The 24,928-nt window shown below is 36.8% G+C and overlaps 1 protein-coding gene across 11 annotated transcripts in view; it reads left to right on the top strand.

Annotated features, from left to right (window-relative positions):
• Positions 1 to 568: 568 nt before the first annotated feature.
• WDFY3 (WD repeat and FYVE domain containing 3) overlaps positions 569 to 24,928 on the top strand; it is a 247,835-nt gene continuing 223,475 nt past the window's right edge. For all 11 annotated transcript variants that reach the window (XM_040479270.1, XM_040479279.1, XM_040479263.1 and 8 more), the window contains exon 1: positions 569 to 662. The gene's annotated coding sequence lies outside the window, so the exon portion shown is untranslated. The remainder of the gene's footprint in view (positions 663 to 24,928) is intronic.

The following is a 24,928-nucleotide window of genomic DNA, read 5'->3' on the forward strand; positions in this document are numbered from 1 at the left end:
TGAAGAGTCTCATGCTCTGTCGTCTGAGCCAGCCAGGCACCCCAAATAAAACAAACATTTGAATGTCCTATAGAAGGCATGCTTAATAACTTAAGCATGGGTTATAACCATTAAGTAGGAAGCAGTGTTTTCTGATTTTAAGTTAGGGCAAACTACAGTCAGCTTCAGATACTTGACAAATATACCTAGAGAACTAACAAGAATTTTTTGCTTTTTTGGCTCATAAAAGCAAAAAAAGAGTGTGATCTGTGATGTACAAATGAACACTGGACTAGAAATGGGGAAGAATTAGGTTCTGAACCTGGCCCTGCCACTAAGTAACTGTGTTGTCATTGATTCTTTGCATAATTTTTCCGGGTCTTAGTAGATGGTTTATAGAGACCAGATTTAAATGACTATATTTTTTGTGGACAGATTTTATCTGTCTTAAATAAGTCATTGTCATGTGTTCCACTATTAAATCATTGGCCACAAATAAGGAGACAAAGAGGGAATCAGTTGAAAATGAATGACTCATTATGCCAATACATATTCTGAAAATAAACTTTTTTTTTTTCTTACATCACAGGTATAATACTTCTCCACATCTGCTTCAGGAAGAAAGTGCCTGCCATTCCTATTGTTTCTACGCAGGTTCATGCCAGCCCAGAACGGAGAATCAGGTCAGTTTTAGGATTGTTTTGTGTGTTGAACAAGGAGCCAAGAGCAAGAATCATGATAGTCTTTCTTGCATCATTGTATTGTAGCAAGACCACTGAACTCTGCCCCAGAAGAGCTGGGTTTCAAGCCTTCTTTCCCATTGATGGCTGGGTAAGCTTAGGCAAACCTTTCCTGAATGGCTTGTAGTTTTCTGCACCCCCCCCCCCCCACCAAAAAGGATATATTAGAATAAATTATCTTCAGTTTCAATTATAGCTTTAAAGCATTGTTACTTTTATTGTAGGTACCTACATAGAATAAAATCGTATTTTTAAAACATCATTTTCATTCTTTTTTTCCCCTGGAAAAATCTAGTTGTAAGCACAGTCTTTGGAACTCTAACCTATTGTATTGTAGTTCCTTGGAGTGACTAGTTTAAATGATGAGCTACGTTGTAAGGGACTCGAGAGTATTCTTGCTATCTGGTTGCCTTAGTTTTAGTATTATACTTTGCTTTATTGTTACTGAAACATTTTTTACATGAGGTTATTAATCCTTCAATAATGTTCTTCGGCTTTAGAGAGGATAGCTTTTTGACCATGTTAGTTCTCTATTGATTGTACGTGACACAATTCAAATATCTTAAACAGAAAGGGGAAGTTATCAGGCTTTTGGATATATCCCAGGGGATACCAAAAGCTCTGGGGACATGGAAATGCAGCTGGGCTGTACAAGAAGAACCTAGAAACCAAAGACAGTCAGGTTTCCCTCACACTGTCAGTGTGGCGCTTCTCCTGTGCGTCTGTCTCACTATCTTTGGAGAACTGGCTTTCTTCATGTTTCCATTCCTTGTCATGGGAAGCATAGTTTTCACCACTTCCCTACACTCTGTATTTTAAACTTCAAACTCCCAAAGAAAGGCTAACGAACGCTTAAGTACCCTATCCCAGATTTCCCAGAACAGACTCTGATTCTTTAGTCAGGTGTCCCTAAGCAAGTTGTACTTTGGGGCAGGGTCATTTTAGAACTTGACAATGGCTGGGGCACCTGGGTGGCTCAGTCGGTTAAGCGTCCGACTTCGGCTCAGGTCATGATCTCGCGGTTCGTGAGTTCAAGCCCCATGTCGGGCTCTGTGCTGATGGCTCAGAGCCTGGAGCCTGTTTCAGATTCTGTGTCTCCCTCTCTCTCTGACCCTCCCCCGTTCATGCTCTGTCTCTCTCTCTCTCTCAAAAATAAATAAAGGTTAAAAAAAAAAAATTAAAAAAAAAAAAAAATAAATAAAACTTGACAATGGCTATCTTCCCATCTTTGTTTCAAAGCCTGTTGTCCAAAAAGGATCTGATTTATTCCTACTACAATACACGTGACTAATAATAGAGGCTTACCCTTTCTAGGAGTATTTGTATTTCAGTTAGGGTCAAACATTAAGCTGTATTTCCAAAACTGTGTAGAAGTGAAAATGTGAGTTCTGGTAGATAAAAATGATTAATATAGATGAAAGAAAAACATTAGGGATTGAAAGGCAGTATTTTAGGGTTTGGAGATGGAAGAAAACGAGTAACCCATGTTTGTATACTTAGAGGAGGGCAGATAGATAATCACATATTTTTTTTAGCTTATTTTGAGAAAGAGAGTGTGAGCCAGTGCACACGCTCAAGCAGGGGAGGGGCCGAGAGAGAGAGGGAGAGAGAAAAATCCCAAGCAGGCTCCACACTGTCAGTGCAGAGCCCAATTCCGAGCTCGAACTGACAAACTCTTGAGATCCTGACCTGAGCCGAAATCAAGAGTCAGATGCTTAACCAACTGAGCTACCCAGGTGCCCTGCACATATATTTTTGTAAGGTTGCAGTGGTACAAGATTTAATACAGCAAGTAAAAGAAAAGCTTTTCTATTTAACTTTCTGAAAACAAGATTTGAAGGTAAGAGAAAGGACCATTAGGTTTAGTCTCAGCTCAACTATTAACTATGATTTTGCCTAAATCACTTATTCTTTGTGCACCTCAGTTTACTGAATCTGGGCCACTTACCAGCTGCATGACCTTAACTTCAAGACATCAGTTTTCTTCATCTTAAAAATGGAATTGGTGGTAGTGATACCTCCCAGGTTTCTTGTGAGGAATTACTATATGTTAAGTGTACAGAAAAACTCCTGGCACATCAGCAGTATCACTTTTTGAAATGAGTGGATTAAATTACAGGATTGCTGGAGTCCCAGCTAACTTAAAAAAAAAAATAAAAAGAAATCTGTGGTCTAAGATATTTCTGATACGACCAACATCTTTTTTTCAGAATTAAGACTTAGAAGCCTTGGCCATCTACTTGAGCCCTGCGTTAAGGCTAGTTTTGGTACTGCCAACAAAAGTTGTTTTGAATTAAGTGTAGGTATTAGTTCTCTATGGCTACATGTATTAATTTGTTAGGGCTGCTGTAGCAAATTACTACAAACTGGATAGCTTAAGCAACAGAAATTTATCTTTTAATGTTTATTTATTTTGAGAGAGAGAGAGCGCGCATGCAAGTTGGGGAAGGCCAGAGAAAAAGAGAGAGAGAGAATCCCAAAAATCCCAAGAGCCGAGGCAGGGCTCGAACTTAGAAAACCGTGAGATCATGACCTGAGCTGAAGTCAAGAGTCGGACGCGTAACTGACTGAGTCACCCAGGAGCCCCAATTTATTTATTTTTAAAAGTTTATATGTTTATTTAGAGAGAGAGAGAGAAATTTGGGGAAGGGCAAGGAGAGGGAGAGAGAGAATCCCAAGCAGGCTCCCTGCTGTCGGCAAACCATAAGATCATGACCTGAGCCAAAATCAAGAGTCAGACGCTTAACTGACTGAGACACCCAGGTGCCCCGAGACATACATTGAGAGAGTTTAAAAAGTTCAAGGAATGGAACTCCATACAGTATGAAAAGTGCGGATATATTTAACGTGAAGATTAAATTACAGATTTTTAATTTTTTATAATTAGAAAAAAATGCAAGTTGAAAATTAAAATAGCATTACAAATTAGACTGTTGGGATTTTAAATTTTAATTCAGTTTTTCTTTATTTCAAGAAATGATACCCTAAGTTTGGGACTTAGAAATCATTTTTTATATGAATTTTTTTTAAGTTTATTTATTTTGGGGGAGAGTGTGCACATGCAGTGTGCTCTGCACCGACAACACAGATGTGGGGTTCCACCTCGCTAACCGTGAGATCATGACCTGAGCCGAAATCGAGTTGGATGCTTAACCACCTGCGCGATCCAGGTGCCCCAGAAATATAAATCATTTTTATCACACTTTATATCCCCTTTTGTGATACTTTTTTTTTCCCCCTTAGACTTTTGTTTTATTGTCTAGAGCTAGAGGTTTCTATGACTTCCATCTTTGAGTTGTTTTTGACCGCACGTATCCCTTCTTTGGCTCTTGTTTTGAGGACAAATTATGTATTGATCTTTATTGATAGTGTGATTAAAAATATTGTATAATGGGTGCCTGGGTGGCTCAGTCGGTTAAGCCTCTGACTTCAGCTCAGGTCACGATCTTACAGTTCATGAGTTTGAGCCCCATGTCAGGCTCTGTGCTGACGGCTCAGAGCCTGGAGCCTGCTTCGGATTCTGTGTCTCCCTCTCTCTCTGCCCCTCTCCCGCTCGTGCTCTGTCTCTGTCAAAAATAAACAAACATTAAAAAATTAAACAAAATATGTTGTATAAAGATTTAAAAGCAGATATTAGTGAGAACTGCAGTGTAGTACATGTTTTGGTTAAGGTACCAAACTCAGTCATATTTCCAGGTTTCAGTCATGGTGTCGTTGCTTACAGCTCTTTGTCCTAGTACATATTTCTTAATTTCTCATTTCCTATCTGTAAACTGAGTGTAGTAATAGTATTTAATAGAAGTATCATAAGGGTTAAACAAGGTAATGCTTACAAAGTCCTTAACGCTGTACCTGGCACATTGTAAGTAAAAGCTAAATTTATGTTAGCTCCCATTCATTGTTGCAAACAATGGCCTTAAGTCATTTTTATCTCTGAGTTTTTTAAGATTAGAATATCAACAAAACAGTGTTCTGCTGACGATAATGCATAAACCTTCGTGTTTAGTTGATTACACAGTTCATTAGCATATTAGCTTTATTTTTGAAAGGCAGAATAGAGTTTGCCTAAAAGGATATGAGTTTAGAGTCATTGCTTAAATTATTGACTAAGAAAGGCAGGAAGGGATTGGAGAAATAAGTGTGCTGTTTTTGCTGTAGGTCTCAAGAGCTTTTTTGTAGTCCCCAAATACATACGTATGTGGTGTAATGTATCTGTAACACAAGGATGTCAGCTTTTCATTTTCATTTTCTTCTTAAACTTTTACCACTAGCCACTCCTCCCCCCTCCCCCTTTTTTTTGTTCTGTTTTGACCTGGGGGAAAGGAGTGGGAGAAGGGATGTCCATTCCCTTTACAGTCTTATACAGGACTTGTCATTGCTGGTCTTCTTACCTGTGGTAGGATTGCCCCTTGCTCCTGTTTTATGAAGATCTCTGCTAATAAGGCACCATTAGGTGTATTGATGTGGTTGTGAGTTGACTGTGGCCACTTAGGAGCATCCTAAGAAAGCTAAACTCCAGGGTGCTTGGGTGGCAAAGTTGGGTAAGCATCCAACTTCCACTCAGGTCATGATCTCACGTTTCTGTTCGTGAGTTCAAGCCCGGCATCAGGCTCTGTTGCTGTCAGTGCAGATGGTGCTTTGGATTCTCTGTCTCCCCCTCTCTCTGCCCCTCCCCCGACCCTGCAAGCTAAATTCCTTCTCCCTGTAGAAGAAGGATCTATGCCTAAATTGAGGGAAATGTGGAATTAAGAGGAAGTCTCCTGTTCACATACATTGTGGTCCTAATTTGGTGTCAGCTTTACATTGAGCACATTTTTGTGTGTGTTTTATTTAAATGAAAATGAAGAAGGCCACTGCTCTCCTTAGGAGTTTGTAATTTGGAAGTGTTATACAACAAATGATATAGGAAGAAGAGAGGAAACGGAGAAGATCTGAAGTATAATCTCTCAAGCTGGTTTATTATTTTCTTTGTGTGTGGTGGAGGAGGAACCTCAAAAAGCCTAGCCTAGAATTATTTTTGGAAAGTAAAGATCCAGTATGTTTTGACGGAATCAAGGATAGTTATGACTATGTCTATATGCTGAAGTAGAAAGTGAGTTAAAGAATGATTCCAAAACATATAGAGAAGGAAGGACACATTCTTTTTTTTTCTTCAATTTTTAAAGTATCTTGATTTTTAAAATAAAAATTCAGATACTTAGTTCTTTTTTACCCCTCCAAAGAGCTGAAATAATTTATAATGGTCTGTGCTCTCTCCCTTCCATTTTTCCTCCTTCCCTTCTTAGTATCTGTCCCCATAATTTTAGACCTTTCAGTTTGGATCTTTTATTTTTTTATTTTTTTAATTTTTTTTTCATTTTTTTCAACGTTTTTATTTATTTTTGGGACAGAGAGAGACAGAGCATGAACGGGGGAGGGGCAGAGAGAGAGGGAGACACAGAATCGGAAACAGGCTCCAGGCTCTGAGCCATCAGCCCAGAGCCTGACGCGGGGCTCGAACTCACGGACCGCGAGATGGTGACCTGGCTGAAGTCGGACGCCTAACCGACTGCGCCACCCAGGCGCCCCATGGATCTTTTATATTTGGTCTTACTGCATGTTTTGTAGGAAGCAAATCACATTGTCATGTGTTCATGATGCAAGAGTTGTTTTCCTCCTTACTGTATCTCTAGCTCTTTCTTAACTATGTAATTGCCTCGTCCGGGAAAAAAAAAAAAAAAAAAAAAGTTTCAAAAAGCCCCATAGGGATGAATTTTTGAAGTTATCTCAGAACCAGTCATGGTTCAAAACTCAAACTTTTTGGGATCAGAGGCTAAGATTTGGTTTATTTTTTAAAATCTTTTAATGTCAAAAAATCTTTTCAAATATTTTTACCTTCTTCCAACATCAGTGGATTAGCCTGATGCTTTGCTGTATTTAAGTGGGTATTCAGGAATAAGGGCTTCCTTTTAGGGTCAGAGGTTGTTGAAGGAAAGCTTTTACAAAATCTTAGGAAAAGGCGAGCTGTCCCCCATTAAAGAACAGTTCTTAGTTTACTGGTGGAGAGGCCATGTGATAGAATTAAGTTTTTTTATGTGGGCTTAAATTTATCTCCCCTGTTTTTTTTTATTTTTAAAATACATATTATATATCTATAATGTATATATTATTTATTCATTTTGAGAAAGAGTGTGCACAAACACAAGCGGGGGAAGGACAGAGGGAGAGGGAGAGAGAATCTCAAGCTGCCTCCACACCTAGCATTGAGCCCATCCGGCTCAGCGCTGAGCCCAGGAGCTCGGTCTCACGACTGTAAGATTATGACCTGAGCTGAAATCAAGAGTCAGATGCTTAACTGATTGAACCACCCAGGCACCCTATCTCCCCTGGTTTTTTGATCAGTTTTATGTTTTTCATTTCCTATGCCTGCTAAAGAATTCTTGTTCAAGGAATTCACTTTTATAATATCATAGGTAGGGACACCTGGGTGGCTCAGTCGGTTAAAGCGGCTGACTTCGGCTCAGGTCATGATCTCACAGTCCGTGAGTTCGAGCCCCGTGTCAGGCTCTCTGCTGTCAGTTCAGAGCCTGGAGCTCGCTTCAGATTCTGTGTCTCCCTTGCTCTCTGCCCCTCCACCACTCACACTCTGTCTCTATCAAAAAATGAATAAACGTTAAAAAAATATATATGTAATATCATAGGTAAATGAAATCCACCCCTTCCCTTGAATAATAGTTAATGATAATAGATAATATTAATAGCAGTGTATATTTACTGTTTCCTAGGTTTTTCATGTATTACATCATTTATTTTTCACCACAATCTTGTGAGATTAATTCTATTATTTTACTCATTTTTATGCTGTTAGAAACAGGCACTAGAAGTACTTGCCCACAGTCACAGGATGAGGTAATGGCAGAGCCATGATTCAAACCTAGGAATCTGTCTCCAGGGTCAGGCATTCACCTACTCTGCTGTCCTGCTTCTCTTATACATGAGGAATGACATCACTTATTTCTTTTCTGTAAAAGACGGTGAAACATTCTTCTTATATCTGAATTTATATTTGAAGACAGTAGCCTGTGAATATTCATTATATTAAACTTGAGTTTCACGCATTTAATTATACTGTTAAGAAAGTAAGAAAACGTGTGCTAATAAAAAATGTTTGGAGCAGAATGATTTTTTCTGTCTTCTCAGGTGACCCTGTGTAAGGTTAGTATTCTATTTTCAGGAAGAATCTATTGATTTGTGAGTAATTGAATCCCAGGCTTTGCTATATCCCCATTATATTATTGATATTTAGTTTGCTATTTTGTTTCCTTTGGAAGTTCTGTACCCACATAGATGTCTATAACTTTGTTTTGTTTTGTTTTAGAAAATAATTTTGAGAATAATTACCCTGATACCAAATACTGTACAATTCAGGCACAAGAAGTACAGAACTGAAGAACTGAGTGGTTTTGTCACTTGTCTCCATTTCTTTTTCTGGAGTTGCTTATATTCTCGTTTTGTTTCTCTTTGCCAAATGGTTTCCTTTGCTTTCTTAATTAGTGTGTAGTGGTCAGTTGTGGGTGTTAAGTTCGGCCAGCTCTTGGCCCCCAATAGCTAATTATCTTGGTTATCACATTCTAAATTCTAACTTGCTAGGAAAGAAAATCCATGAGAAAATTTTTGAGATTTTAAGTTTTATTATGTTTTAAGTTTATGGATTTGAATAAGCTCTTTGCTTTTTCTTATCTTTATGGGTATTGAGATTTTGTGGCAGTCTTATTTTCCACAGCTCCTAGTTTGTGAATCTGGAATGGGAGTGTAGTTGAAGTCTAAGGTTTTTTTTATTTTGTTTTGTTTTTTGAGAGAGCACAAGCAAGAGAGAGGCAGCAGGGGGAGAGAAAGAGGGAGAAAGAATAAATCTCAAGCAGGCTTCGTACCCAGCACAGAACCCAACGCAGGGCTCAATCTAACAACTGTGAGACCATGACCTGAGCCAAAATCAAGAGTTGGACGCTTAACTGACTGAGCCACCCAGGTGCCCCTGGTCTAATTTAATGGTGGAAAATGGTCTCTGAATTCAGTGAATGAATATTTTAGTCATATGATAACTGTAGTTTGAAGAATCATATGTCCTAAAAATATTTTTTAAAGTTTTACTTATTTAAGTGATCTCTACACCCAGTGTGGGACTCGAACTCACAACCCTGAGACCAAGAGTCGCACATTCTTCCAACTGAGCCAGCCAGGTGCCCCAGGTCCTAAAAGTATTTAAACAGCGCCCTCTGTGATGTGTATTCCAGCGAAAAATGTGGTGCTGTCAGCCTTTTTTTTTTTTTTAAGGTTCATTACACTCCTTTCTGCATGTTTTGCCAAAGAGCTGGGCCTCTGAGAGTGGTATGATCTTTCAAGAATAAAAAACTATCACAGAATTAGCAGAAAGGAAAAGAATATCTACGAGATGGTGTAAGGTACATACAAATAATTCACAGATTATGAAAATATACTTTGTTTCATGACCTTTTGTTTACCTCAATATAAGATGTTCTGATGGAGACTGTAAACTACATAGTTTAGGGAAAGAGTTGTGCAGCACCACCACAGATTTTCATCTTTGGTAACATAAGTTTAAAGTACTGGTGATGTAGAATACATTTGTTTATATAGGAAAAAGAAAAGGTCGTAATTTTGTGTATCTTTACAACCTGGCTAGAGTGGTAACCCATTTTAAGATTTATCAGTTAGCATTTTGTAGACCAATGGGAAATTTCTTATTTCTGCTCTTTCGAAAAAACAAGAAATCTAGAAACAGGTGGAGATTTCTCAGTGGTTTTATCCCTCTCCTTTTAGACCAGAGTTTGCATTTTGAAAATTTTAAACCTACAGAAAAGTTTAATGGAAACTATAGTGTACATCCAAATACTTTCAACCTTGACTCAATAATTGCCAGTGTTTTGCCACATGCATTGTCATTGTGTTTATATACATTTCAGGGTGGAGAGGTGGCATTGCTGAACCATTTGAAAGTAATTTCAGCCATCATAATACTTCACCTGTAAATACTTAAGTGTGTGCCTCCTAGAAATAAGGACATTCCTCTGTGTGACCATTATATTTTTCTCATGGGTTAACAAAATAACAATAATTCAGTACTGTCATGTTAAATCCAGTCCCTATCCAAATTTTCCAGTTATCCCCAAGATTTCTTTTACAGATCTTTTCAAACAACAATCTAGTTATACTAGATTATACAAGTATAATACACATATTATACTTGCTTGTATCTCTCTACTCTTTAAAAATCCAAATTAGTTTCTCCTTTCTCTTTATTCTTCTTCTTCTTTTTTTTTTTTTAATGATAGTGACCTTTTTAAGAGAGTCCAGAATAATATTTTTGTAGCAATCCACATTCTGCATTTATTCCTTTCTGGTGCCTGTCTAGTGAAACTGGAAAATAATTCCTGTCATAGAGCAGGAAGCCACATGAGATACATATGACAAAATTTATAGGGGAATTGAATAGTGACTGGAAGTAGTTATTACTGGGTTGAGGTTAGCAAATGAGAATAAGGAAGGTTTCTTTCAGGTTAATGGAGCAGAAGTTGGGAAAAGAACGAGAAAAGAAAGAGGTTAAAGGGAATAAAGGGAATTCGTATGACACCAAGGGATAGTAGCAGGCAATTTACTTGGCAAAGAGAGGAGAGGGTTGTGGAATCATAGTACCCAGTAACTAGAGGGATAGGTGCTTGTTGTGTTTTGGCTGAGTAGTTGAATGAATGAAAAAGTCTTTGAATTTTCTGCACTGACTGTAGAGAGGCATAGTGAGCCCAGGTCAACTTGGCTGCTATTAGAAACACAAAGGAGGTTGTGTGCATTAGACCTTTTGTATGTTACGAGGTTTTCTATGGAAGTAAAGGGGTATATTAATGTATTGTACTGCTTCTTGCAAATTTCTAAGGGAAAATTTGGAGTCATGATTTTATGCCTTGCCTGTATCTATATGTATTAGAATAATTGTATAGATACCATAAGTGAGAAAGCTTCAGTTTTATAACTTTTGTATGCAATATATACATATAAAATATGTATGCAGTTTTATATGTAGTTACATGTTGATGCCTTGAACTGAAAAATTAAAGAATCTACAAAATGAAAGTGGTAGAAACATGGTTCTGTGTTTGTTTATAAATATTTTTAGTACTCATAGAATATACTTTGATGATGAATAATATTGCTTTCAAGTAACTTCTGATAAAATGTCAGATGTTCACAAAGACATAAGTAACTTTGATTATGTTCAGTTTGCTTTTCAATTAGGAAAAATTGAGAGAGGGCTAGTTAATTCTCAAAATATTGATATTTTAATATGAGAGAAATCTGTTTTACTATGAAACCCTAGAGAATAGTCTTTTTTCTCCCTTTTCTTTCCCTTACCTTCACTACTTATCCTTCCCCTACCTTTAGTTAGTCTCCCCTACCCTTCCTTCTGTTTCCTACCTTTTTCTTTCATTCCTTGCTTTTAATGACCTCTACTGTTTCCAGAGGTCTTATCCCGTGTTACTTGTCTAAGATACTGCTTCATAGCAGTTAGTTTATGATTGGGTCCAACAAGACCCTGCAGTTTTTTCATGACTAAGTTTACAATTTTGTTATACTAGCTTTTAAGCCTCTAGGCAGTAATTTTTGCTTATTTGCTTCTTAAGATCCAAAGTAATACATTTTATCAGTGTTGGGATTCTTAAGTTGATCTAGTAAGTGCTTTCCTACCTATGTTCAGGACCAAGTGAGAAATACAGTGTGACATGATTAGATTTGATTTGGGCTTAGGCACTCTGTAGCAGTGTGGAGAGTGGTTTAGAGTGAGGACTGATGGAAGGGGGATCGCTAGTAGGTTGTAGCAGTAAATCTAATGGGAGATGCTAAATATATTTCCTAACCCTATTCACTATTAGAGAAAAAACGACAAATATAAAAGATACTCTTTTATGATATGCTCCCTTTGAGTGTGGGAGTTGAAGGAAAGGAAGGAAATGAACTGAAACCATCAGGTAGTCTAGGTTAACTGCCAAGTTTCTACCTGGATGACTAGTTAACTCTGTTCCTGCTTAGCTGTGTAGAAATTATAGAAGAAAAAATAAAATTTAGGGAGAAAAATAATGTGTTAGATTTTTGAACATAATTTTAAGAATTTCAAACTTGTAGAAAAGTTGCAAAAATAATAAAAAGACCAAAAAAATAATATAAAGACCATCCATGTGCCCTCTGTTCAGATTTACCTGTTAACCTTTTGTCCCAAATGCTTTATTACTCACTTTGTGAATGTTTCTGTGTATATATGTATAAATATACATGCATGTATGTATTCTTCTCATTGAATCATTTTGAAAGTTACATTGAGCATATCATAGCCCTTTAGTCCTAAATACCTTAGTGTGGGTTTCCCAAGGATAAGGATAATCTTATATAGAGCAGTCTTAAAAAACTTTAGTAGATTTAGCATTGCTGTATTACTTTAATCTGCCATTTTCCCATTTTGTCAGTTGATCAAATGTGTTTTATAATAAGCAGACTTCTTCCCCTCCAATACGGAATTTAGTCTGTGATTCCATATTGCATAGATGTCATATCTTCAGTATCTCTTAATCTGTAACAGGTCTTCAACTTTTCTTTGTCCTTTATTACATTGTCATTTTCAGAGAACATAGTTATCCCCTTCCCCCCGCCCCCCAACTTTTTTCTTTTTAACAGTGTGCCTTAACTTCAGTTTATCTGATGTTTCCTCTTGATAAGATTCAGGTTATGCATTCCTGGATGAAATACTACATAAGGGTTGTGTCTTTCTTAGCACATCCTATCTGGAGGTATACAGAGCCCATCTGTTCCTCATTTTGGTACACATTTTGACCACCTGTTTGTTTCATTGTCTGATTCCTTCACTATATAGTTACTATACTCTCTTACAATTAATAAGGAATCTGTGAGGAGATACTTTAAGACAATTAAAATACCCTACTCTTCATCCAAATTTCATCCCCTTTGCATAGGGTCTACTGATGATAACTTGCTTCAACCAATTGTTACTGGTGTGGTTGTTACATGATGATTTTTTCCAACTCCAGTACTTCCCCTACTTTTACCAGTGATTACTCAACATTCTATTCAAATAAGAGCCCTTTTTAAAATCTATCTATATTTTAATTATTGAACTTCTGGATTCCTGTTTGTTTCTCAATGATTAATAATTCATTACCGTTCTTAAATATTTTGGTTCTCAAATTGTCCCAAATCTCACTAGTAAGATCCTCTTTCTCCGTGCTGGCTCCTGTATCCTTTTACATTTTTTATTTTTTACTTTTCAAGTACTTCATTATTTTCATCATTAATAAGACTCCTCTTGTATCTTCTCTGTCCCTAGAATGAGTCATTTCTCCTAGGAGTGGGGGTTGGGAAATTATAATAGGAGCCAAGATCTGGACACTTAGTATGTATGTTGCTGCCGGATATCTTTGCTTCTGGGCCCTTTATTAGGGGACAAAGCTAGAAATATATGTATCTTTATATGTACAAACATATATATGTGTATACACATTTGCATGCATGTGCTCATATAACATGGATATATGTTTGAACATGGATATATATTTTGGAAGTATTCACAGATTTCTCTGTTTTCCCTTTCTGTGTAGTGAGAACACTGGCACTGAACAATATTAGCATTTTTATTCATTTACCCTAAATGAGTATCATCTAAAATGATTTCAGAATTGTTTCACCTATACCACCATAAAAACAACCCAAAACAACACCCCACCCTTATAGATAACTAACTTCATTGGTTTCTTGTTTATCCTTCCAATATTTCTTTTGCAACAATAAGCAGACATGTATTTTTTCTTATTTCCTTTTTTTCTAACACAAGCATGCATGCTGTCTGTATAAATACTTTGGCACTTAGCTGTTTTCACTGAAAAATGTACCCTGTATCAGTTCACAGAGATCCTCATCATTCTTCTGTGTGTATGTATGCAAGTTTATTTGTCCTGTCTTCTGTGTTTGGTTATCCAGTCATTTTGCAGTTTTAGAGTACTGCAATGAACAACCTCGTGCGTGTTTTTTTTACTGTTGGAGGTGGACCTCAGGACCTGGCTCAGCAGGTAAATGGACATTCAGTTTTGCTACACATTAGCGAGTCCCCTTCCACTGCACCTGTACTGGTTTGCGTTCCCACCAGTAGTATATGAGAGCACCTGTTTTTCCGTGGCCTTACAAAGAGAACGTATTGTCAAAGCTTTTAACTTTTGTCAATCTGAAGGGTGAAGAAATAGTATTTTAATGAGGTTTTAAGGTGCATATTTCTTACGTGTTAAGTTTATATCTTTCAGATATATGACTCATATATATAGGCATACATAAATATCTATACATGTCTTTTTTTCCATTTTTCTTTAGGATTTTTGGTCTTTTTTTCCGGAAGTTATTAAAGTCCTTGTATATTAGGAGCATTAGCTCTTTATTTGCTACATATGTTTGCAGATATTTTTTCCCAGTGTTCTCATTTGCCTTTTGACTTTGCTTATGGTGTTTTTTGCCATTCAAAAATTAAAAAAAAAAATTTGTTATGTAGTCAAATTTATTAATGACTTCTGTAGGCTGGCATTTTGAGTTATAGTTAGAAAACATAATGAATTTGAACATAAATTTGCTGTATGTAACAGTGAAGAAATGAGGTGGTTGTCTATGCCAGAAAAATAGGGATAATTCTCTCTGCTGTATCACCCACAATTTTACATCTTAAAGCCTGAACCATAGTAATCTGTTTCATATGTAGAATATGCCAATTTAATTAACTTTTTACTGCAAAAATTTCACCCATCCATAAAACTAACACATACCTATCATCCAGCTTCAGTATCAATTAAAACGTCTATGCCAAATGATCTAGATTTCAGGGTTTTCGTTTATTGCTAATTATCTTTGTAAGGAGGGAAGATTGACCTAGCCTAGCCTAACAGGCTTTGGCCAACTGGCCTCCCGGGCTCTCTGGCCTCTTTCCAGTGGTCTTGGCACCAGACCTGACCTCTTTCAGGCTTCTGTAACTTCACCATGTCCACATATCTGAAGTACATGGGAAAAAGGTGAGAAACATAATAGGTTAGAGACTACTGTGGCATGCATCAGTGAAAATAACTCAAAAGAAGTCTGGTCGATGAACGCATTAAAAATTATATCTCTTAGTTTGGATCGAAATAAACACTGTTTACTGTGTCATATAGATAGCTATTAAAGGAGGAGCTGCAAGTACCTTTTATCAGTGAGCCTAGGACAACTTACAGATGTTTGCTAGCCAGCATCTAAACATAACACGGAAAACACTCAAAGATTCTAATTTGCCTAATGGAATTTTCCTTGTACTACAATTATTTTAAACTGGAATTATATTGCTTTCACTTGATAGCCTCTATGGAAATTGTTTTATTAATTCGGTATATTAATTTTCAGTTTATCAGAGTCTATGATTAGTTTGAAAGAATGACTAGACATCACAAGGGCTCTGGGATTTCTTCTTTTCATTTTATGGGTCTGTATTCCCTTTGGAACAACATTCTCAATGCATCAAAACCCAGTTGAACTGCAACATTAGAATTTTCAAATGGCTTTCCTTCCTCTTTAAGTAGAAGCTGACCAGCCACTTACCAGTAACCATATGCTGAGAATATCAGTATTCTTTAGAAAATATTTTAACAGAGGCAGGAAGGAAAACCAGTGAATTCTTAATGATTATTAATCTTTTGTATAAGTAAAGTCCACATTTGGTTTCTTTTTTTTCACTGAGAATAGCAGTGGCAGTGATCATGGCAAGACAGAATACTTGCTGGCAAGAAGTGGACAAAGAAGACTGGCATAGTCACAGGGGAATGTTGCCGCACTGGCCTGTATTCACTGGTTTTCCTGTGGCCATTTCTTGTGAACTTGTTTTGATGAACTAAACTTTACCTTTTGCTTGTATTTTACATTTCTTGTCGTTTTTGTGTTGTCATGTTTTGGTTTAGTTTGTGGTGATGTTCATCCCTCTTCTAAAAATTAGAGCCTATCCATAAAAAAGTTGGTTTCCTAGGGGCACCTGGGTGGCTCAGTCAGTTAAGCGTCCAAATTCCTGATTTCTGCTCCAGTCAAGATCTCACGCTTCGTGGGCTTGAGCTCTGCATAGGGCTCTGTGCTAACAGCATGGAGCCTGCTTGGGATTCTCTCTCTCTGCCCCTCCCTGCTCTCGTGTACATGTGTGCGCTCCCTCTCTCAAAATAAATAAATAACATTTTTTTTTAAGTTGTTTTTCTTACAACTATCCTGCATGGTGATAAAACATGATTGTTTTATGGTTAACATGTTGCCTCTAAATATATGATAAGGCTCTACTTTTGTGGATGAGGAACATCAAATATAATTTAGGATTAAGTTTATTATGAAACAGAAGTTCTTTATTAGTTTTTGGAAAATAGTAGCATTTCTGAATAGAAAACAGCATGTTAAGCGATTGGTTTTGTGCCACTTGATAAAAGCAGAAGACACATTGTGGTGTTTTGTGCGTACAGGTTTGTGTGTGCAGTTAAGATCTTTCCTCTTTTATTTTTTAAGACTTGTGGTAAAATATATGTAACCTAAAATTTACCATTTTAACCATATTAAATATTTAACCATATTTAATAAGTGTATAATTCAGTGGCATTATGTACATTGCAAACATCATATACCATCATCACCATCTATCTGTGAAACTGTTTCATCATCCCAAGAAGAAATTCTGTACCCGTTAAGCAACACTTCCCCATTCTCCTTTCTCCTGGCCCCTGGTGACTTCTGTTTTACTTACTGTCTCTATGAATGTCAATATTCTAGATAATGTCACATGAGTGTAATCATATTTGTCCTTCCTTTTATGTCTGACTTATTTAAGATGTTTTCAAGGTTCATTCTGTTTTGTAGCCTCTATCAGAATTTTGTTCTTTTTTATGGCTGAATTATATTCCATTGTATGTTGGTAAAAGAATAATCTGTTTATTATTTCTACCTTTTACTATTGTGAAAACTGCTATGAACATTGACTTACAGATATCTGTTAAAGTCCCCATTTTTAATCCTTTTGGGTATATACCTCGGGGTGGAATTGCTGGGTCATATGGTAACTCTAATAAACTTTGAGGAGCTGCCGCACTGTTTTCCCTAGTGGCTGCGCCATTTTACATTCTTCCTAGCCAAGTACAAGGATTCCAGTTTCTCCGCATCCCTGCCAACAATTGTTTTTTGCCATTTATTTGTTCATTGCCATCCTAGTGGATGTGAAGTAGTATCTTACTGTGGTTTTGATGTGCATTTTCTTGATGATTAATGATATTGAGTACCTTCTCATGTGTTTATTTTAGGGAAATGTTTGTTCAGGTTTTTTGTGCTTTTTTAAATTGGGTTATCTTTTTGATGCTGAGTTGTGGGAGCCTTTTCTTTATGTATCCTGGGCATTAAACCCTACTCAAAGATATGATTTGCAAATATTACTCCTTTCCATGGGTTGTCTTTTTCACTCTCCATAGTACCCCTTGATCCAAAAAAGTTTTTAATTTTGATGAACTCTAATTGGTTTATTTCTTTTTATGCTGTGTGGTTTGGTGTCATATTTAAGAAACCATTGCCAAATCCAAGGTCATGAAGAGTTGCTCTTATGTTTTTCTGTAAAAGTTTTATACTTTTAGCTTTTAAATTAGATCTGTGATCCATTTTAGGTTTATTTTTGTGTGTGCTTTAAGGTAAGGGTCCAACTTCATTTTTTTTACATATGGATATCCAGTTCTCCCAGCACCATTTTTTTGTTTTTCTAAGAAGTCCTTTCCTCATTGAATGGTCTTGGCCCCTTTGTTGAAAATCAGCTGAGCATGTATGTGAGAGTTTATTTCTGGGCTGTCTATTCCATTCCACTCTATGTCCATCCTTAATGCCAGACATTGTTTTTTTATCACTGTATTAAAGGTTTTCTTTTTGATTGACTAGTTTATCATTCTTAATGTGAACCTTTAAAATTTTTTCTTGTATGTATCTTTAAATTTTGCCTTTAGTAGTTTCATTTAGTTGACAGTACTTTAACAAGAACTGCAGATATCAACTTTATAATGAATCCTGTTGGAGTTAGTGTGCCAGGAAAATTAATACTAAAGCAAGCAAATTTGGAGTTATTGATGCTGCATTTTCTTTGGAAATTAGAGGGAAAAGCATAAAGACAGAAAATGAATGATGCTTGCACTTGCTCACAGAGATTAAGAAGAATTGGAAAGACCAATTATTTATATAATGTAGTAAGTGATCTTTTAATTTCATGTTAAGTGTCATTTTATTTTAGTTCCAGAAGTAATCTACTTAGGAGGAGGAGGATCGGGGGTGGTGGTGGTGGTGGTGGAGGTGGTGAAACTCTTCAGGAATCTTATAAAAGAAAATAATTTGTATTTTGTGAGGAACATTTTCAATAAGGAGCTAGTAATGGCAGACTCTTAAGTATTAAGCCAGATCTGAATAACAGTGTTTATTAGGCTTGTTTTATGTTATAAATTTCTAGCTTAATTTTGTCTTCTTTCAGACTGCAACAAAAATTAGAAAATTAGAACATCAGAAGTTATTTCTTTCTCTATTGATATACAAGTTTTTTGTTTTTACACTTTTTTCAGAGCAGGTTTATACTCTCCCCCTCTATATTTTAACTGTAGTCCTTAAATTATTTGGGATTTATGAAGTAAATCTATTTTGTAACAAGAATACTGGATGGGGCGCCTGGGTGGCGCAGTCGGTTAAGCGTCCGACTTCAGCCAGGTCACGATCTTGCAGTCCGTGAGTTCGAGCCCCGCTCTGTCAGTCAGGCTCTGGGCTGATGGCTCGGAGACTGGAGCCTGTTTCCGATTCTGTGTCTCCCTCTCTCTCTGCCCCTCCCCCATTCATGCTCTGTCTCTCTCTGTTCCAAAAATAAATAAACGTTGAAAAAAAAATTAAAAAAAAAAATACTGGATTATAAATTAAAGATAGACCTCTCTAAGAAAATACAAGTTAATTAACCTTTTTTACAGTTTGCTATAAATGAATTTCTACTATTTTAAAATTTCTACTGTGACTAGATAGAGTAGGTCAGTGCTAGGGGTAAACAGATGTTTTAAAACACGGTCTGTTTCCTAAAGGAGCTTACATTGTAGCTTAGAGCCAGTTCTTGTACTGAAAATTTATGGACTCTGAAGTCTTGAAGAGTTTGAGTCTAGCCTTAGAAAAACAAAATCAAATTTTTGAGCCAAATAAGAACAGTGAGTTATATTCTGACATACCTGACTCATATACTCAAGGAGGGATAATACAATATTTTCCTAGCCCTTTTATGTTAAAAGGGGGGGGGGGACTGTATTTGATACCAGCAGTAAAACAAAAATGTTAGAAATATACAAAGAGCTGGGCTTATCAGTTGTCAATGACTATTATGGTTTTAGATTAGGTGATGCAAAGTCACTTACACCTTCATCATATTGACTTTCTAGCTCCATTTTTTTTTTTTTTAAGGACAATGGTAATTTCACAATTCACTTTCCATTTCAGAATGTGCTGGTGATTTTTTAAATTTAGAAGCCATGTGATATATACCAATTAAGATTTTCTTTTATTCTAAATATTTTTATATTACTGTGATTTTCCTTTTTTCAAGTTTTGAGGTATTGATGACATTTAATTTCAAATAGAATCACAAAATTCTGTTTTTTAACCTTCTTAGTATTTATTGATTTCACCTCCTATTTTTTGTTCTTTTGGCTGTTAACATACCGGGCCATCATCCAACCTAAACTGAATGGCTACGATTTCCTTTTAACTGTCTGTGTTAGACAAAGCTCCACTTGAGCCCTTTTCTGTAGTGCAAGAGTCCGCTTTGTAGAATGCAAATTTGATTTTCTTACTCTGCTTTTTGAAATTCTCAGTGTCTCCCTATTGTCTTTAGGTAAAGCTGAGAGTGTGTCATAGAACATGTTTTTTTTTTTTTTTTACCCAGCTGGTGCTTATACCTCCAGTCCCTTCATACCTCATCTCTTAGGCTTTCCTCACCCCTCATGTGGTGTGTGTGTGTGTGTGTGTGTGTGTGTGTATACATATATATAGTATATACATGTATATATATTTGTGTGTGTATATATATATACACACACATATATACATATGCATATGTATACATATATACATATATATACTATATATGCACATATATACATATGTATTACTATATATACATACATATGTATATATGTATACATACATATATACTTATGTACATATATACATACGTATGTATACATATATATACATACATATATATATATATATACACACACACCACATCCACTTTTTATTCTTGCACGAACTTCTCATTTTTCTCTCCCTCTTGAAATTTGATACTGTGTGCTAGGTATTCTTGTCGGGTCATGGGTTTACCTTTTTTAGAGCACTTTTACTATATTGCCTGACTACTTAATTTCTGTCCACTCTATTTAGTCATAGTGTCTTATTTTTCCTCTTTTATCTAGGGCTCATGGTGACTGGGACATAATAGGCACAGATTGATGTTTATTGAATGAATGAATGAATGAACGAACTAGTAACCTATTGCTGTGATATAAATTACCCTAAAACTTAATAGCTTAACAAGGGGTGCCTGGGTGGCTCAGTCAGTTAAGCATCTGACTTTGGCTCAGGTCATGGTCTCACAGGTTCAAGAGTTCAAGCCCCACTGCGGGTTTGTGCTCACCCTCTCTCTCTCTCTGCTCTTCATGGGATTCTCTCTCCCTTTCTCTCTGCCCCTTGCTCACTCATGCTTTCTCTCTCTTTAAAAATAAAAGAAAAGAAAAAAGAAAACTTAATAGCTTAAAATCAAAGCATTTATTACCTCCCAGTTTCTATGGGTCAGGCACTCAGGCATTCCACTCAGGAATGGTTTAGCTGGGTGAGTCTGGCTGAAAATCTCTCAGAGGTGTTACTCATCAAGATGTTGGCTGGGGCTATCTGAAGGTTTGCCTGGGCCTCGGAGGGGGGATACTTCCAGAATGACTCACTCACATGGCTGTTGTCAGAAGGCCTATTTCTTGCTGGCTCTTAGCATGCATGAACCAATTCTGTTGACATAGACCCCTCAATAGGGCTACTTGAGTATTCTCATGATGTGGAAGTCAACTTCCTTTAGAGCAAGTGATTTGAGAGAGAGCAAGGAGGAAGCCACAGTGCCTTTTATGATATGGTCATACACAGTCACTGCCACTACATTCTGTTCCTTAGAAACACATCACTAAATTTAACTCACAATTAAAAGGAAATTCTACCTTTGAAGGGAGGAGTATCAAAGAATTTGTGGATATATTTTGTAACTACTACAGAAACAAACAATAATTGATGATTCTCTCTTGGACCCAACCCAAATAGGTCATTCTCCCTCTTTATGAAATACATCTGTTTAAATGGAAATACATTTTTGGGGCTCCTCGGTGGCTCAGTCAGTTAGATTAAGCATCCGATTCTTGATTTCAGTTTACATCATAATCTTGAGGTTCGTGGGATTGAGCCCTGCATCAGCCTCCTTGCTGTGACAGTGTGGAGCCTGCTTGGGACTCTCCCTCTCCCTCTCTCTGCCCCTTCCCTGCTCATGCTCTCTCTCTCTGTCTCTCTCTCTCAAAAATAAATAAACATTAAAAAAAAAAGAACCTCTCTTAAAAAATAATAAATGGAAATACATATTTAAAGTATGCATTTATTAAAACATTTTACTTGTTTTTGATAAAGTGACTAGATTGCACAGTTAGGTGAGCTAATCTAAATATTCATAATTTTGTTATTGCTCTTTCACTTAGATTTTGGAAATAAGAAAATTTCTCCTTAAGTTCTATATTGCCTGTAAAATGAATGTGACACAGAATCCACTGCCTTAAGACTTATTACAGGTCTTCAAAAAATCAAACTCCTCCTATATGTAAACTGTATTTATATGCTTTTCAGTGAGAAAAGGATAGCTTTTTAAACTTGTAGCTTAAAACACAAATTAATTGTACAAAAATTAAAGTCTTTTTAGCCTAATACACGTAACTTGCTTTTTTCAAGAAAAATTACAGTTGATAATGTGTGCCAGGCATTTTACTAGGTGCTGGGTATATATCAGTGAGCAGAACAGACATACATTCTTGTCCACTTAGAGTTCATGAACTGGTAGAGAGTGGGTAATAAACAGATAAATAGATATTTACCAACAGTAATCAGTGCTGTCTTTGGAAGAAATGAAAAAGGTGAAGTGATAGAATTATGGGAAGACAGACAGAGTTACTTCTACATTGTCAGAAAAGGCTTGTCAGGAGAGGTGACCTTGAAGCTGAGAAGTAGGGGAGTTATTCCTGCCAGGAGCTTACAGGAAGAGGGAACGCCCTGCAGTGTGAACAGTTGGTGAATGAGGAGTTGAAAGAATGCCTGGAGATGTCCAGGGGGAGAGTGGAATGGAGTTTGAGAGGTAGAAAGAGATGATATGAAAGAGTTTAAGAGACTATTATAAGGAGTATGGATTTTATTCAACACATTGAAAACCATTAAAGGGTTCTGCAGTTCTGTATTAACAGTTTATGTTCACCAAAACAAAAAGGCTCTTCGGCTGCAAAAGAGAAAATAGGTGAGCGAGAAAGTGGGAGAAGAGTAGGAAGGCATTATAGCAGTCCAGGTGAGCCATGGTGGCAGCTTGATCTAGAGTGGTAGGAGAGAAGAGGATGGATTTGACATCTAGTTCGTAGGTAGAACCAGTGGGACCTAACATGAAGGAAAGTGAAGACAATGCCCAGGTTTTTGCTTTGAGCAGACCAGTGAACAGTAATACTCTTAAATGAGATTGGAGGTCAGTGAGAAGGGAAATCAAGAGTTTATTTTTGACGGCGTTGATTTTGTTGTACCTGCCAGTGGACCATCAGATAGCAGGCAGCTCTATAGTCCTGGAGCTCAGAGATTTGAGAGGAGATACGCAGATGGTATTTAAAGTTTCGGAGTGGATGAGGTCCTTTGTGACGTCCTAGTTACTTTAGCCTTTAGGCAACATTGTTTTCTTCTTAAACAACAACAACAACTGCAGCACAGAACGTTTGGTTTATTTCTATCTACTATGTTCTAAAGACAAGTTTTGTTTTATTTTTATTTTGTCAGCGGTATAGTTAAATGAGAAATTTAAATCTCCAGCCACTTGTTGAATGAATTAGCGACGTTTATCAGCTATGTGACTTTGGAATTTTAATTCTCTGGGCCTCAGTTTCCTTATCTGCTAAAGAGAGTAACAGCAGAATTGTTTTGAAGATTAAATGAATTAATTTATCTAAAGTGCCTAGGATGGTGTGTGGTACATAGTATAAATACTCAACATTCTTTTATTTTCCTTTTCCTTGCTTTTAATTTGTTTATATGTGTTTCTCAACAGGAGAGGTGTTTGAAACAGGTGCTATAGTTAACGCACTATCTTTTAAAATTTTTTTTTAATGTTTATTTATTTTTGAGAGCGAGAGACAGAGCATGAGCAGGGGAGGAGCAGAGAGAGGGAGTCACAGAATCTGAAGCAGGCTCTAGGCTCTGAGCTGTCAGCATGGAGCCCAACGTGGGGCTCGAACTCGTGAACTGAGAGATCATGACCTGAGCTGAAGTTGGCCACTTAACCGACTGAGCCACCCATGCGCCCCTAATGCACTATTTGTAAATGATGTTAGGTAGACAGAAATGGAGAGATACAGATGTATAGCATTTTGTGTGTGGCATAGTTTCTTAAATATGTGACAACTGTTACTTGCTAAATGTTCATGGAGTAGTTTTGTCCTCATTTCCTCAGATTGTCATAACTCTTCTGTCTTTAAAGAAGGTCCTTTTTTTTTTTTGAGAGAGAGAGAAAGAGAGCACACGTGCACACACATGCACACACAAGCAGGGGAGGGACAGAGGGAGAGAGCGAATCTCCAGCAGACCTCACACCCAGTGTGGAACCTGATGTGGGGCTGGATCTCACAGTCATGAGATCGTGACCTGAACTGAAATCAAGAGCTGGATGCTCAACGGAGCCACCCACGAGACCCAAGAAGGTCATTTTTTAAGTAATGAAACACTAAGATAAAGTTTTGTATTGAAATATTTTTGAAGTCTTATGAGTAGGAGAATGAACTAAAAAACAGTATTATAGAAGTTATTTCTACTCTTATGTATTAAAGCTTTGTAATTATTACTATATAATCCTCAATTACATATTCAGCGTCAGATATAAAATTGGGTAATCTAATGCTTTGAAGGCAAAGATAAAATGCTAAATTTGAATCTCTGAAGTCTACTTCTAATTCATTCTCTCCCCCACCCCTCTTTTTTCTCTCCCTTCCTCCAAATAAAAGCAGTGACTCAAACAGACTCTCCTCATATGTATTCTGCTTTGGAAAATACTCTAGGGATATTCTGTTACTTTGAAATATGGGATCATATGTCTAATATCAAAGGAAAGACATTTATTCCACATGTATTATTTCAGTATTCTGTCACCTAGATGTGCTCAAGTACAGCTACCAGTGTTTTGAAAGAAAGGCATGTATTGTATGGTGGGGTTTATAGTAGACCTTCTTACTTAGTCCCTTACATGTGGGATAGCAAAACCTTTGACCTTTGTTCTCTATTAATACTTCTTGATTCTTTGAAGTATTGGCAAAATGGTATAGAGAAACTCCTTATCCCTTCTAGAACCCTGTGATAAAGTAGAAAATCTTGTCCAGTAGATGCATCACAGCCCTATTACCTTTTATGTATGAATTTGTATCATTGTAGAATGAAATGTCTCACCAGTTCTAAGGTACACATTTTTTTCTTATGTGCAGTATTTTGACACTGGAATCATCTTGCAGTAGATACTGGAAAAATGTGTCATTTTTTTAATTGGCAGTGTTTTTTTCTTGGTACATAAAATAGTAAGTCTTACAGTTGGTGGTATCTTGGATTTGATGAAATATGGTAGCCCTTCAACTTCAAGTCTCTAGCCATAGAATATATAAATTTGATATTAACTTACGTGCATGTCAAATAATAATTATTTTTTCATTAAAAAATTTTTAGGGGCGCCTGGGTGGCGCAGTCGGTTAAGCGCCCGACTTCAGCCAGGTCACGATCTCGCGGTCCGTGAGTTCGAGCCCCGTGTCAGGCTC

Source organism: Herpailurus yagouaroundi, unplaced genomic scaffold (genome assembly GCF_014898765.1).
Source record: "Herpailurus yagouaroundi ecotype Mexico unplaced genomic scaffold, PumYag 28, whole genome shotgun sequence".
Lineage (NCBI taxonomy): Eukaryota > Metazoa > Chordata > Mammalia > Carnivora > Felidae > Herpailurus > Herpailurus yagouaroundi.